Source organism: Camelus ferus, chromosome 7 (assembly GCF_009834535.1).
Source record: "Camelus ferus isolate YT-003-E chromosome 7, BCGSAC_Cfer_1.0, whole genome shotgun sequence".
In the NCBI taxonomy this organism is placed as follows: Eukaryota; Metazoa; Chordata; class Mammalia; order Artiodactyla; family Camelidae; genus Camelus; species Camelus ferus.
In genome coordinates, this window is record NC_045702.1 from 49,212,402 (window position 1) to 49,230,217 (window position 17,816).

Sequence of the window (17,816 nt, forward strand, 5' to 3'; positions counted from 1 at the left end):
CCACGCTAACTGGAAACACAGAAAAGAGTATTCTGAGAAAGTAGTTCAGCATAACCAATTTAACACTTTACAAAGTACCACAATGCAGCAAAGCTGTGAAACAGTAAACAACCAATAGTGCGCACATGACAACGATTAAAAATTGGGGGCCCTAACTTGAAACAATCATGAATCCCAAATGTTAAATGCCTAAAAACTTTGTATATAACGTGTGTAGCCTCTTAGCTTAGGGTATAGCCTGGCATATGTTAGTGTTCTTCTCTATTAAGATCTGTGCTCATAAAATTAATGCAGGCAGCATCTTCTTATAATTTAGTAAAAAAAAAAAATACAGTCAATGGATAAACAAATGCACAGACAAGAGCTAGAAATACGGCTGGAACTACAGCTGACAGAGAATGAGAAAATGGAAAACCAAGACATAGAAATATTAAACACTACCTATTCCCTGGATGTATTTTAATATTTAATATAATTTTAATCTTAAAATAAAGTGTTAAGAGACCACATAAGTGTTGCTTTCTGGTGTAATCAAAATTTAAACTCTACACAGATTGTTTTTTTGGGTCTAATGTGACCCTTACTAAAGGTAACAATGTTTGACACAGTCACTGCTACCACTGTGGTTCCTTGCACAGTGCCTGATCCACATTAATAACAATAATTCATGAACAAATTAATTCCCTTTTTGAAGTTTTTTAGAGCAAAGGTGGAATTTCTGTATAGGAATGAGTGCAAGCAATAACATTTATGAAGGAAAAAAAATAAAAGATTTTTGGATACTCTACAGCAAGAATTAAACTGGTTCTCATCTACATCACTTTTCTTTGTTAAGCCATTTTATTTTCCAGAAATTGTCATATGGCCATTGGTAGAAATGATTATGATTGGACAGGGTCTTTTTATTCCTACCTATGTTTGAAAGGATTTCTGTTTCAGCTGACATAATAATAAGAAAAGAGCACCAAGAGAGTCATAAAATTTAAGCTCTCTAATTTTGAAACGTATCAGGCAAATTACATACTATAACAATAAGTACTATGACATGCCTTATTACAAAAGGTGTTTCAGAAATGGAAATCTGGCAGATCTATCTCTACATTGCTTTTAGGCATTCTTCAAATGTCATCATGGGACACGTCAATTGGATGACCAAAAAATTAGCTTCAAAATTTATAGGCCCTAGGTGCAATCAGGAACTAGCCTAGGCCTCGATAGAATTGTTCTATTTAACATTCTGAAGATATGATATAATTTTTAGCAAAGACTAAAGGAATAAGCTTTGAGGACAGACTTCAAAATTATTGACTCCTTTCCTCTGATTAAAATATAAATTGACTTACAAAACTTCCATTACCTAAGCCATTATTGATGCAAGCACATTTCAAGAGTAGTTCTTTACTATAAAAGTCAAGCAAGACTACGTTGGTGACAGTATTATTTCTTCAAAATGAAAATTGCAGACACTCCTATGCCTGTACAAGAAAAAAAACATGAGCATATATGAGTTAACGCATCTCATGAGTAGATGGTGGCCATATACTACTGGAGAGTAGACAAAGGTTAACAGCATTTATTGAGAAACCATAAGGTGAGAATTATTCCACACATTGGGACATTACGATGAAAATAAAGTTTTAGAAATCAAATGAAGGAGGCAAAATAAACTTATTTAAAATACACAGAACAAAAAAGAACTAGACATACAATATGTTCATGGCTCATTACCTAAGAATTATTAGAATAACTGCATAAACAGCATAAGGAGAGAGAGTTCAGAGAAGGTTTTGTCAAAGTTTCACACTGAACTTCGAATGAAGAATGAATGTTAAGTGAAATAACTGACAGTAGTGCTATAAAGGATGGAAGGGAGGAATTAGGAACATTTTGTTATTACAAGGTATTTTCACTACTGTTAATTAGTATAGAGTTATTTGAAAGTAGACTTGGATTAGTTGTAAAGGTATACTGCAATTCTAGAGCAATGACTGAAAAAAGTAAAAAGGGAAGTATAACTGATGTACTAAGAAAGGAGACAAAATGGAATCATAAAATGCTCAGCAAGAATCATAAATGGCAGACAACGTATGGAAGACAAAAATAAGAACAAAGAACAAGGCAACAAATAGAAAATAGTAAGAAATCTGGTAGATATTAATCTAATTATACCAATAACTACCTTAAATATCAATTATCTAAATACACCATTTAAAAGACAAAGATTGTCAGAGTGGACCAAAAAATAAGATCTAACTATATTATCTACAAGAAACCCACTTGATATGCAAAGACAAATATATATTAAAACTTAAGGGATGGAGAAAGATACAAATTACAGTAACACTAACCTATGAAAGCAGGAGTAGCCATATTAATTAAAGATAGAGCAGACACCAGAGCAGGGAAATCTATCAAGGGCAAAGGGGTGCATTGCATAATGATAAAAGGATCAATACTCCAAGAATATACAACGATTTTTAATGTGTATGCATCTAAGAACAGAGTGTCAAACTAGGTGAGACAAACCTGATAGATCTGCAAGGAGAAATAGATGAATACACTATTACAGCTGGAGAGTTTAGCACCCGTCTATCAGAAATGGACAGATACTGCAGGCATAAAATCAGTAAGGACACAGCTGACCTCAACAACACCATTAATCTACTGGGTATGATTGACATCCACAGACTACTTCATCCAACAACAACAGAATACAAATTCTTCCCCAGATCACAAGACAGACTACATTCTAAGCCATAAGACACCCTTTAAAAATTTTAAATAGAAATCGTACAATGTCTGTCAGACCACAAAGGAGTAAAAATAGAAATCAATAAGAGAAAGATAGTTGGAAAACTCCAAAATACATGAAGATTAAACAACACAAAGAACCTGACTCAAAAAAGAAATCTCTACAGAAATTTTTAAAATATTTTGATCTAAATGAGAAAAATATATAACTTATAAAAATTTGTGGAATATATCAAAAGCAGTGGTTGGAAGGAAATTTATAGCATTAAATGCTTAAACTAGAAAAGAAGTATCTAAAATCAACAATCTAAGTTACTACCTTAGGAGACTAGAAAAAGAAATGCAAATTAAATTCAAAGTAAGCAGAAGAAAGTAAATTAATAAAAAATTAGAGCAGAAATCAATGAAATTGAGACAGGAAATCACTGGAGAAAATCAACAAACCCAAAAGCTGGTTATTCTAAAAGATCAATAAAATTGATAAGCCTTTAGCCAGATTAACTAAGAAAAAATGAACACAAATTACTAATATGGGAAATAAAAGAAGGGACTTCACTACAGATCCCCTGGACACTAAAAGGATAATAAAAGAATCTTATTAACAACTTTATGCCTACAAATTTGGTAACCTAGATGAAATAGACCTATTCTTTGAAAAACACAGTATGTCAAAATTCATAAGAGAAACAGACAATCCAAATAGAACCATATCTATAAAGAAATTGAATCAACAAGTAATAATTTTCGAAAAGAGAAAGCACCAGGCACTGATGAGTACACCGGTGAATTCTATTAAACATTTAAGGAAGAAATTATACCAGTTCTCTACAATCTATTCCAGAAGATAAAATCAGAGGGAATTCTTCCTAACTCATTCAGTGAGGCCAGTGTTAGTCTAATACAAAAAAACAAAGACACTACAAGAAAACTACAGACCAATATCTCTCATGAACATACATGCAGAAACTCTCAACATAATATTAGCAAATCAACAATGTTTAAAAACAATTATATACCACAATGAAGTGGTGTTTATCCCAGGTATGCAAGGTTGGTTCAACATTCAAAACTCAATTAATGTAATCCATCACATCAACAGGCTTAAAAATAAAAATCACATGACCATATCAATGTATGCAGAGAAAGTATTTGACAAAATCTAACACTTATTCACGATAAAAGCTCTCAGCAAACAAGAAATAGGGAAGACTTCCTCAACCTGATAAAACTTGGCTACAAAAAACCTAAAGCTAACATGGTGAGAAACTCAAAGCTTTAACTTTTCTGCCAAGATCAAGAACAAGGCAAAGATGCCCCCCTCTCACCACCGCTTCTCAACACTGTACTAGAAATCTTAGATAATACAATAAAACAAAAAAGGAAGTAAAAGATACACAGATTGAGAAGGAATAAATAAAACTGTCTTTGTTCACAGATGATGTGATCAATTAACCAAAAATTCTGAAAGGCTCTAAAAAAAAGTCTCCTGGAGCTAATAAGCAATTACAGCAAAGTTGCAAGATAGAAGGTTAATATACAAGCAAATACAATATATGGCAAAAATACTGGCAAAATATAAACTATATGTACAGATGACTTCCCCAAGAAAATGAGAGGAGAGAAAATTAACAGAGAAGTCCAGTACTGCCCATTAGTGCACACTTAACAATTAATGGGAGAAAGAAACAGCATCACAGGAAAATCAAAACTCTTTCCAGTATTTTCATCTTAAACCATGAATACTCTCCACTGTCCTCAAGAGTTTTTGTTTCTAGTTGAACTGAGGAATTCCTAAGATTTTTACATAACAGAGGCAGAATATTGCAATTGTAATATATCTTGGCAGTCTCTAGCCTAATCAAGCAAGATTTCTTCTTTATTTTCAGATCTAGGCATATATCATTTCGTTTTGTATGTGGACTCTCTAAATTAATATATTTAGGTTCAAATATTGTATTGTTATAAAAGTATGCATTAAAATGGAAAAATCTTTTCCCTCATTCTGGGATATCCACTTCTCCCAGGATTCCTTCAAGATTTAGTTGAAAGGTCAAGTCCTCCATGGAGCTTTCCAAATCAATAGTCCATCATTTCTTCAAAATTCTTTCAAGATCTGGTGAACCTTTTGTACTATGTCACTCAGCATTCGTATCAGATAGTGATGAAAAAGCATGGTCTTTGGGGACAAAGTCTTGGATGGGAATCTTGGCTCTATTTAACACAAGTAGGAGAGTTTGGGGAAAGAATTTATCCTCTTCAAGCTTCAGCTTCATCATCTAAAACAATGAGGATAAAAAATGTCTTCTTATAGATTTATTATTATAATTAAATGAGATAGTTGTGAAATGCTTTATCCCAATATCTAGAACATATAGTAAACATTTAATAATTAATAACTGGTTATTTCTTAAGTCATATTGATAGTTCTTATTTCACCAATTGAATCTCAATGTGATTAAGAGCAAGATTTCTATCTGCTATTAATTATTAACAATAGTGGCCACTATTCATTAAGTGTTGACCACTTTACATTAAATGTCTCATTACAATTAGTAACAGTCCTATGATGCAGCTCTTATTATCCCAGTTAACAGATGAGAAAACTGAGTCTTGGAGTGGTTGAGGAACTTATTCATGGTTCACAAGTTATTAAATGGAGAACTTGGATTAAACTCTAAAGCCCGTGCAACTAACAACAAAACACAACACAAAGAGCAGAAACTAAGCTTAGGTACATATTCAAATATATAGCAATAAATCCTTGGAGACCTGATCAAAAAGATGTGGATCGACATAGTTTGATTGTTGTTACTGTTGAAGAAAAATGATTGGTAGTAAAGAAACAAGGCTCTCAGAACTAAGCAGTAGAACAGAATCAGAGTCCAGATGTCCAGTTCCTATTAAATTCGTCAACATTAGTGACCTCAAGCAAAGCCAACAGCCCTTATTGATCTAAGCAGTAAGAGGAGCAGTAGAACAGTGCTGTCTACTGGCATTAGAATAAAATACTATCACACAGAGAATACTATGAAAATGATATTCTGTGCATATATTTCATACAGACAATACTAAAAGCCAACCAAAGCATTGTGAAACAAATTCAAGTTAAAGTGTAACTATTTAAAAAGACAGATTTTTTTATGGGAATACTATTTAACAAAACCTTGTTTTGTGAAAAAATAAATGAGAGAAAAGATATTAACAAAGGATACTGAAAGTCAAATTATGGAGAATGAAAATCTAAGGGGGTGCCAAGAGGGTCCTGAACCCATAGAAGGCCCTAGGGAATTTCCCATTTGCCTGCTAGCTGACAAATCTAAAATGTGGAGATAGTTTAATGTGCGATACAAGAGCTGAGAAGCAGGGAAACTTGAAAAGTGATGAGGGGACCCCAAAGCAATTAAATACAGAAATGAAAGAGTTGTGTAAGAATTTTCCTTTTTTATATATTTTGCTAAACTTGTAGTTGCTGGCAAAGAGTCCCCTTAAACTTCAGTGGATACATGAATAATAAAGGAGACAATGCAAGAGAAACACTAGAAATATAAACAGTCCCGATTAAAATGCACATTTTTCTACTTTCTTAAGACAGTGACACTCCATCTACTTAATTGTGTGATTAGGAACATCCTTCTGAAAAGATTAGGAAATTGCTGTATCAAGTATAATTTTGACTTGTGTCTCAACCTAACCAAAAAGAAAAAATAATGAAGGGTAGGAAAAGGAAATAGAAAGCCAATTATATGCTGATTTGCTAATGTTATTTTTCAGATTAAATGCCACTTCAAATTACAAAACCTCTGGTACTTGAGGCTGTCAGTTTTCTGAGAACTTTCTTGAGAAGTCTTGTCTTAGCAAAGAGAATGTTGAAACACAGGGCCCCTCAGGGGGCCAACCAAACTTTGACAGAGGTTTAACAGTCCTTGAAATTATATCCCCAAACCTTAGAAAGCCTGCTGATTCAGTGGGAAAAGACATAAGCTGAGCAAGTTATAAATAAACTCTTTTATCAGAGGCGATGGTGTCATGGTGACTTCAAAGACCAAATCACGGATAGTAAGTTCTCTGATGTTCTGAAGACAGTAAGACCATTCTTGGACCTAAGCTGAAATTTGATAACTCTTACGGTGCTTTCCCTCTATTTGGACAATTCTGAATGAATTTCTAACCAATCAAGGTCACTAATATGTATCATTAAAAGCAACAAAATAACATATATTTTATGATATATTATTAATGTTTGTTTCACAGGAGTCAAGATTTTCTAATATAAAATACCATTGTGCATGGTGTTCCCCATAGTAAAAGTCTGTTCTGAATAGCTAAGTTAATTCTTGAAGAAGCACAGAACAGATTACCTCTAGATTGACCTGAATAACTTGATAACTTGGGATAGTTCAACGTGCCTTTCTTGGTCCTATAATAGCCATGAAGGAAATAAGACACAAGAGGGAAACTTGCTAGTTAGGTTTAGTGAATTTAATTCCTGAATAGGTTACTTTAGAATCTAAAAGAATAATGAAAATAAATGCAATATAATCATGGCCAACAATATATTATTTCCAACATAAATATGTATAGTTATCTCTTGGTCAATATAGAAAGATTTTAAAATATCAGCTGAAAAATAATACTCAAAAAACTTTTTGGAAAATACTCCAAGTACAGTTTAAAAATCACTTGTAGGACAATTTGAAGTCTAGCTACCCCAAAATAAAGTGAGGAAATTAAGCAATTACCCAGAACGTATGTCATGCTGTGCTGAAAATGTTAGCACATAAAGAGATTGATCAGATATGAGCAGTGATCCAATCCTTGTGTATACCTTTACATGCATTATGAAAGTGATGCCAACAACCTCCAAAGACATAAGACTTGTGGCTTTTATAGCTACTAACATGTAACAGAGAAAAATTAAGAATACATTTAATTCTAACATGATGTGGCTGTAACAATCAGCTACAGTAAAGATCTTTTTGGCTTCTGCTTGTGACTCTGTTACCAATTGGAGTCAAGTGAACACTTGTGTGAGGTATGTGTGCACGCATGTGTGGGTGCACATGTTGTTAAGGAAAATCTTGTCAGAAAGATACCCCAAAGGAACTCAAAAATGAAGAGTATTGTCATTGGCAAAGGAAAGGAAACAAATTGATGCCTTGCCAGGATCTGAGGAAACTGGTGGAAGGAGCATTACTCCAAAAGATTCAGAACTTACAGTGCAGAAGTATTGGGATCATTTATGCCAGACAAAGAGAAAAATAAAATGAAGAGTTGAAAATGTGTCTCCTACTAGGGAAGCAGTCCCTAATTTTGGTTTACAAAGTTGTTAAGTGCTGGGGACATACTCATGATTGCTACTCTATGCACGTTCCTGGTACAGCATACTTGTTCTGCTAAAACAAAAAGGACATGTCACAGCATTTCACAGAATAGCAGAATGGACAGAATAGTAACACTCACACAGAAAGCATGTCTTTTTCAAACAAAAGTTTGTTACGGTTTTAGCAAAATGAAAGAAGTGTGTAAGTCACTTCTTAGCTCTAAATTTTGTAAGGACAAGACCCAGATGTTTGAGTAAACAAATAAAACAATGACAAATGTGATGTGATATGCAGGAAAATAAACAAGAGACTGAGATTTAAAAAATAAAAACAGAGCTTAATCAATAAACTTCCTTCTAAAAAAGTAAGACTTGGGCTGAGACATTAACATAAAGGAGGTGAGAAGAGAAGAGGAATAATGCAAGGAAGAGGGGCAAATTCCAAGAAGCAACAAGGCATTTACAGAGCATCCACGAAGCATTTACAAAAGACCTGAAGGCAGGGGGGTTGAGAAACAGAAAGACCTATTGGCTGGAGTGAAGTGAGCCTGGCTGAGACAGAAGGAGATAGATAGAAGAGCCACATAGAACCCCATCATCCAGTCTCAGTAATATATGGTGAAAACTTAGAACAGTATTCTAGGTGCCAAGGAAAGCCCTCCCCTGGAGGATTTTACGGAGAGAAATGGCATGATCGAATTTACATTTTAAAAATACTTTGATGCTCTACTGAAAACTGATAAAGGGGGAGTGAAAAAGGTGACACTGCAGAACAAACTTGTGAACTGGGAGCCTCTATATTCCATCTGTAATAGAAGCCCTGTCAACTTTGCTAAAGGCCTCATAATATCATCAATGATTCTAGCTGTGGCTTTCTGAACAATACCTTTTTTCGTGGCAGTTGTCAGCTCCATTTAATGTAACAAAAGAGAAAAAAAAAATCCCTAGAAAATCTAAGTTGTCACTCAGAGACAACTCTACCAAACTCTTGACAGGCTACAGAGAAATTAATCTACTTTGATAATTTTGAGTTGAAATAAAATGGATACATTTTAATACCATTATAAACAATGTGAACTTAGGTGATACAGTAGTCCCCCCTTGTCGACAGTTTCACTTTCTGTGGCTAACTTGTGGTCAAATGCAGTTTGAAGATATTAAATGGAAAATTCCAGAAATAAACAATTCACACTTTTTACATTGCACGTCGTTCTGAGTAGCGTGGTGAATTCTCATGCTCTTACTCTCCTTATTCCGCCTGGGATGTGAGTCATCACTTTGTCCAGCGTATCCACACTGTATGTGCTACCCTACCCATTAGTCACTTAGTAGGTGTCTTAGTTTTCAGATCAACTGTCTCAGTATCACAGTGCTTGCGTTCAAGGAACCCTTATTTTACTTAATAATGGCCCCAAATCACAAGAGTAGTGATGCTAGGAATTCAGATATTCTCTTAACTGCACCTAGTGTATTAATTAGACTTTATCATAGGTATGCATGTATAGGAAAAACATAGCATATATAGGGTTCTGTACTATCCAAGGTTTCAGGCATTCACTGGGGGTCTTGGGACATAATCCCTGCAGATAAGGGGGGATTACCGTACTCACGTATAAAGTATTTACAAACTTAGTTTAAAACAAAATCAAGCAAACACGAATTTTCTCTCTGACCATAATTAAACAATCTCTTCTGAATATACTGGTACACATAGGGGGATCCTGAACTAACATTTTTAGCACATTCTCTATGTACTAGGCGCTTTAGATTTCTAGTTAAACTTAGTTTGTCCAACACTACTTCAAAGTTATCTTCTTTTTACAAATGATGAATTAGACTTAAAATGTCCCAGAAACCTAGAAGCAAAATATAAGAGCACCTGAAACCAAAAGCTGTGCCATTTTTCTTCTTCTACGCAGAACAAGATTCCCAAAAACTTTTCCCTTGATATTTCCCAATAGGTAAAACGGAAGAGAGTAGTATTTCAGCAATATTAACCTTCAAATTGCTCTGTCTTATTCGAGGTATGAACTCATCATACATTTCCATAGTTTAAAATGCATAAGAAAAAAGGCTTTCAAACTGTCCTAAGTGGATCTAAACAACCTCAAATGTAGGGTAAAATAGGTCTCCTTTCACATTCATATTAAATAGAATCACAAGTGTTCAAATTGTTCCTTTTTTTTTTTTTTAAAGTTTTCTGCATTACAATCAACCCTAACTAAAGCATCTATTTAATTGTATGTATGTCAGCTAGTAACTAGGTAAATTTGAGGGAAAACAAAATAAAGTTTGATGGCTAGTTTTTCACTTTTTTAAAAAAGTTTTATGTATATTTTGGAGAACAGCCCTTTATCAGATGTGTCTTTTGCAAATATTTTCTCACAGACTATGGCTTGTCTTCTCATTCTCTTGACATTGCTTTTCACAGAGGAAAAGTTGTTTATTTTAATATAGCCCAGCTTATTGATTATTTCTTTCATGGATCTTACCTTTGGCATTGTATCTAAACTGTCATTGTCATACCCAAGATCATCTCAGATTTCTCCTATGCTGTCTTCTAAGAGTTTTACAGTTTTGTATTTTACATTTAGGTCTGTGATTCATTTTGAGTTAATTATTGTGAAAAGCATAAAGTCTGTGCCCTGATTCATTTTTTTGCATGTGTCTGTCCAGTTGTTCTAGCACCATTTGTTGAAGAGACCTACCTTTGCTCCACTGGATTGAATTGTATTGTCTTTGCCCTTTTGTCAAAGATTAGTTGACCATATTTACAGGGGTCTATTTCTGGACAATGATTTATTTGTCTATTCTTTCCCAAAGCACACTCTCTTGATTGTAGTCTTACAGTAAGCTTTATAGTAAGTCTCGAAGTTAGGAAGCATCAGTCCTCCAACTTCATTCTTCTCTCAATATTGTGTTTACTCTTCTGGGTCTTTGGCCTCTCCATATAAACTTGAGAAACATTTTGTTGAAATCCATGACATAATTTGTGAAGATTTTGATTAGGATTGCACTGAATCTATAGATCAAGTTGAGAAGAACTAGCATCTTGATAATATTGAGTCTTCTTATCCATGAATATGGAATAATAACTGTTTAATTATCCAATTATTTCCATCTGTTTAATTTTTTTATTTCACTTAGTTTTTTTTTTCATTTCATTAACTTTTATTTTTTTAATTTTTTATGCTGTGTCCATTTATTTAAAGAGAGAAGTACACTGAAAGAATTAATGGTTTAGTCATTCAATTATCCATAAGTGCTGTTGGGAAAATAGATACTGCCTACTGAAATTCCATAGTATAACTCACTCATAATTATCTTTCTCTAACATTAAGTAAAAGAGATATTCATGAATGTGTTCCAGCTTTAGTCTTCATTTGACAATAAAATAAACATTCCTTATCTGTAGCACTCAGGCTTTCTATTCAAATATGTGTAAGAATCAATAGCAAAAGAATAAAATGCTTGATTTAATTTTTTTAGAAATAAATACAGACTTTTAAATTTATATTAAGTAGGAAAAAAAACTTCCACTCTGGTATTCCAGGGCTGGGTATACTACTCCAGGTTCTTCATTAAGGAAACAAAATAAATGAAGCCATCCAAATATTAGTATCTATAAAACACACAAACTCAAGCTTTATTGTCTCTTCAGCACTCTATCTCTGCACTTGTTAGACAGTTTAGGTAGTAATTAGAATTTAGGGTAACTGGCATAAACCTAACAATTTTGGAATAATAATTTTAGCTGTGAGTTCGTGCAACTGATATTCCTGCTTCTGTTGCTGCCACGGTACCTTTGGATATCCTTGAGTCTTAAATTTTCCATTACTAATATGGGGTAACTTTATCATTTCACTCACAGTATACTATGCTGGAAAGTGCTCTGGCATGAGATTTGTTTTTCGTTTTAACCGGTGTCAGCTATGTGACTTGGGAAACATGACTTCTGTAGGTCTAGTTTCCTTACTACACAGTGAGAACTGTGTGTCTTTCAAAGTACATGTTCATAACTCTATTTCAATAAGAAAACATAAGGATTGATAATATAACTATTTATCTTGAGTTCCTTAAATGTTATAGATTGATCTAAATTAGTATTCTGTATTTCCCAAAACTAACATTTAGGTGTAAGGTTATAAGCCAGAAGCATAAAGAGCTGAACAAATACTGCTCTCCAAAATAAAAATAACTAAACATATTGTAAGAAAACATGTTCACCATATTATTTTTTACAGGGAATTTTTAATTTTATTTATTTCAGTCTTTAGGAATACCACAAGGAAAGAAAGAATTCATTACCAAGATATTTACTTTCTTGTCCTCTTGCACATCGCAGTGACCCTCCTCACTCCATCATTCTATCACCATCTTGACAGGCTCCAAGCAATATTTCATCCTTTCCTTTTCATCACCATCCTTATTTTGTACATTCCTTCAAGAAGCAAAAACAACTCTCTCCTCTCAATCACAAATAATTTAAGAATTCCCTACACACATACAAAGTACAGCCAGTTCAAGTTCTCGTCTTAACATCTTGCATTTCTATGAAGTTCCATTTCACTTTTTGAATGTGGGAACTTTGGTTTCAATCTGTTTCCGGATACGATTCTACAGTGTGTCATTCATCTTCTGTTTTCAGTGAACATGATATTCTCTAATCAGTGAAGAAACATTAAACTATATAAGGATGGTCCGTTCAAGTTTTTACAGGTCAGCAATGCATTCCTCAGAGAGCTAGTCAAAATATCATGACGGCTAGAATGAAGATATAACTTGGATAAAATCTTTAGAATTTGCAAATACCAGATCCAGTTCAATGTGTTAAATATGTCTCTTGACTGATTCCAAGGTCTCTTTATGTGCTTGCTCTATGGCTTTCTTCAGGCTATTTTTTTTTTAATGAATATAATCCTGGTTCAAATTTTAACCAATATTACCTGTTACTTAAATCAAACACCTTGATTTGACCTTAAAAAATAAAACAAACAAAAAAGCTCTCCTTAAAAAATCTATTCCCTTAAAACTATTGTATGTTTATTTATCATCAAATCTAACATTTAGTTAATTTTATGCTGGGCATCTATTTACACAAATTCAAAAGTAAATTTTGAGGGCAAATTTAAAATGCCATGAGTACACCCGGTGCAAATTAAGAAGACACTGTGGTGATTTCTCCTATCCAGAAAAAATGACTAACTTTTGGAGTGAGCTATTGTAACAATATGTCATTGGCCCAAGCACCACTGCATAAAAAGGGTCCCCTGTCATTCTTATTCTTATTTGCGATCTTCCCTCCCACAAAAGAATGAGATTGGCAGAAATTATCTTTCTTCAAAGAAGGAAATGTTGGACCTATGGCTTCAACTACTCTACCAAATCCTTTTTCTAGGCTGCCTATAACCAAATTCTCCTTTATTTTAGGCAATGCACACAAGTAGGTAAGTCGGAAAATTTATTATTTAAAGCAAAATAGGAATGAGTCTTTGGAAGCAGTCTGACAAAACTTTCTATTACAGCTTTGCTATTCGGCAGTGAGACTGGAAAGAGTATTTGTATATTTATATTAAAAATTTATTGGACTAAGTATCGATTGCATGTATAAGATCTGAACAAAATGAACTCTAATATTCTATCTTCTTTAAGAGTTAGCTAAGCACATCAGTGAAAGTGCCAGAAACAGAAGGATGTTATTTGATCCTCATATGATATAAAAAATGACTGCAGTGTCATCAACGTGAGAGTTCAGAAGAAAGAAAATTCCGGCAGCTTAGGAACTGGTAACGCAGGTCTTTCAGAAGTACCATGTTATTAGAGTTTCCTTCATTTCACTGTACATTTTCATTTGTAAAGCTTTGTAAAAGATATTAACGGAAGTATCCACAGGTATGTTCAGTAAATATGAAAACCATAAAAAAAGAAATGAAGACTTCTATCTTACAAGAGCCTGCACAATGTCTCCAATTAGGCAAATCCTCTCATTACAATTCTATTCTTTACAACCTGCAATATAGTCACTTAGATAATTGTTATCAAAACAGGCCTCTTGATTGATTTATCTAGAAGAGTGGTTCTTATCTTCTTTTGGAAACATAGTACTTCATATTTTAGCTTTTCTCAAGGACCTTAATTGTCAGCAATTTTTCACTAAATCATCTGCAAAGGACACCACAAAAAAAAAAAAAAACTACAGATAGGAATTCTAGGCAGATTAAGCATTTTAATTAGTCATTCACTTTTCCTTTCAATGGCAACAGAACTAGGGGATGTAGCTTCCAAATATTTTAGTGTAAAGTCCTCAACGTCAAGCTACTTACTCCATGATGAGGAAAACTAAACACTTAATACATTAAAGTGCAGAAATGTCTTCTATGAGACAATTTTTCTCACTATTTGTCTGGTCTAAATCTCACATTGTGAAATGATAATATTAAACACTTGGTTACAAAATAGAAAATTGTTTCCCATGCTTCCCCATTTGAATCTTTTCACACATTAAAGGTTCTGTTGCTTAGTTTTATTGAGTTTTTTTTCCTCCACTCGCCTTGGCTGTGACCCCGTAACTATCATCAGATCCATTATTAGTGCTTTTCTAATTGATATTCAGTTTCACAATTAGGTTTATAAAATCACGAAGAAAAGAAAGTCGTATTTCTCTAAAAACTCCAAGGGATATTTATGACAGAATCATGTAGAAAATGTATTTTTTTTAATTATATAAATAACTTAAGAACTAAAAATACAGTCCACTGCATAGGTAAAGGTAGCTTGTCTTAAAGCAATTGTTTTCTGAGAACACACTGAATCTTCTGTAAATTCTTTGATAGCCACCAATCTCTTAGTCTGGGTGGGTCGCATTCCACTGCTGATGTACTTAAATTTTCTATTTAATTCAAATGTCACCATTAGAGATGTCGGTTTTTCAGTGTTTTAGTCTCAAAGACCCAACAAATCCGCAGCCAATGAAAACTCATTCCTTTAGTTTCGTGCCCAAAATATATTATCATGTAACTTTAAAAGATCATATTTTTTATTGCAATATCAGATGGGCTAAGTTTGTTACCTCCCAGCACTTTAACCTCCAAGGCTGTACCAATTCACTAAACATGCACATTAGCTGCCAGACTGCGGTATAATTTATTGCAATTAAGTACTTCTGTGTTGGGGAACCAAAATGAGATTGTCCATTATCAGTGCTGTTAATGGTTTTCTGAACAGTCGCCAGTTCATTCACCCCACCCACCCTTCAATAATAAAATAATTTTGACAAAGGGCCCATGTTTCAACATTTTTAATAAAAACAAAATAGAAAAACCATCAGTAACTGAGCAGTAAAGTTTCCTCTCTCTCTCTTCCTTGCCAAAACTAACAGAAAGGAAAATGTCCGTCTGGCTTCTTGCCAAAAAAAGAGGAAATTGAACAGTCTCAGTTCTTATTCTTTGACTAGTAGCATTGTGTACACAGAATGCTTGGCTCTTGGGCTCATTTTGACAGAACTGAAACACAGATAAGAAGTTTTGAGGACTACATTCTGCAATTTATAGACCTTGATTCTGTTTAAGATCTTTCAATACCACATAACAAATCAATATGATTTAGAAAATAACGTTGTTTCTGTCATTGACATAAGCCATATGTGAACTGCTAAGCTACTATGCAAGCCACAGCCATAAATTTTGGTCACATGTAGGAGATTCCTTATTATTCGGCGGCTCAAAATAATTCAAACCATTATCATCTTGAGTGATGTCTCACTAAACTGCTGCCTGGTAATGAGCTGAAAGGTCTCTCACACTAAGGGCAGATAGAGTTGTTCTTAAATAAATTTCCTGGGTAATTCATTCAGAATAATAGGACAGTAGCCTCTGTTTAAATATAACAGATTTTGATATATCAAAATCATTAAATGTCCCTTTCACAGACACTATGAATGCAATCTACATAATTCAAGTATCTGACATAGACCACATTGGATCCAAATAGTAGAGTGATTAATTACCTCCCAAAATTAAAAACTAAAATAAGTGTGGCAATTTGTCTTTCTGCAGAAAACAAAATGTGTTCTTGCTACTCTGTTAAACTTAGTCTGAATGTCTCAAGACTAAGTTTGAGTAGCTGGAACGCTCATCATTTTTGTTGGAAATAGCTGAATTAGCATATGTGACAAAAAGGATAGATAAAATAGTAAATCTGTTCATTGGATGGAATTTTTTTTACTTTGTTACCCTCTTTTTTTCAGTGTATACAAAGTTTGGAGATATGATTCCTTAGTCAGTATGAATCTAATCTCACATAAAATAAATCTAAATTATTAAGACCCTCTTCAAATTTAGTCAATTATCTGTTTCAGGTATACATATACATTAACAAAAAAACCCACTTAGAACCAGAAAGTATTTTTTAACATCAAAATCACTATTAAGTAATTGTAATTGTAGGGGAAATACATTTATCTGAGAAATAAAATACGTTTTAGATTATGTTAAAAACAAGTTTCCAAAGACAACCCAGGGACTATTGTCTCAAAAGCAATCTTTAATGGTATTCTAATTTCCGCATTTCTTTTTCTTTTCTATTAAATGTTCATTTTTATCCAAAAGTGCCCTCTTATTTTGTATTTACACAGAGCCATTCAACTCCTTAGCCAGTTTCTAAAATCAGTTCAAATCCTTCCTTTTAATGAATATGAGATATACTTAATCATTTTATAAAAATTGTTTTAATCGCCTCAAATCCTAGAAATGTTGGTTTCAAAACACATACCCAATTAACTTTAAATATCCATATAGTATCCACAAAGCTAAAAATAATTAATTATATTAGTTATATTATTACTATAATTAATGTTAATTACATTATTACTATAATTGATAATGTTGATTATATTATTAGTAGAATTATAATATTAATTGTTAAGCTAAGCAAATTAAATATGTTTTAAAACATTTTCATTCTTCAAAAGTAAATATTCTGAGATGATTGGCTCTTTTTAAATACCTGTTTTATTTAAAATGATAGCACATGAAAACTATAAGGGGGTCTTGGATTCTTGGTGTGAAAAATAAAAATTTTTAGTTAACCTTACAAAATACAAAATATTCATTAAAGTAGGATTTTAAATTAACATCTATCCTCTCATCTAAAAAGATGGTTTTTCAAATTTAAGAAATGCACAGAAACACAACTCAAAAATGTCATTTGCTCAAGTTTGAAAATAAAGAAAAAAATGTTTCTACTAATTTCATAAATATAACATAAAAGATATATAATGTATGTATATATGTATGTATATTTAAATTTGTATTCAATAGCTTGTATTAGTAACTAAGGGAGAAATAAAGAAGTCTGACATAGATCCCTGGACAAAAGAATTTATAACTTCATTAAGAAAATAAAATACTCATTAAGGAACATTGCACAGTGGGAAATTGTTCAGGTTTGCTGTGTAACATATTGTACATTTGTTATGGACTGAATTTGAAAGAAAAGGGTTTGACTGTCTAAGGTGGAGCAGTTTCCTGGAGTGGAATGTGTAGAATAAAAGCAGGCGGGTTGAAGGTCCACCCCATAGGTGGAAAGCAGAGAAGCCAAACGAGTAGTCAGTAAGGTGAAAACAGGGTCAAGTCACCAACAAAGAGAAGCTGAAATGAAACCTGAGTGTGAAGCAATCGTTTTCTAATTATAAATATGCTTGGCTAGGACGCAGGGGGTGAACTGGCAAAGAAACGCTAGGCATTAA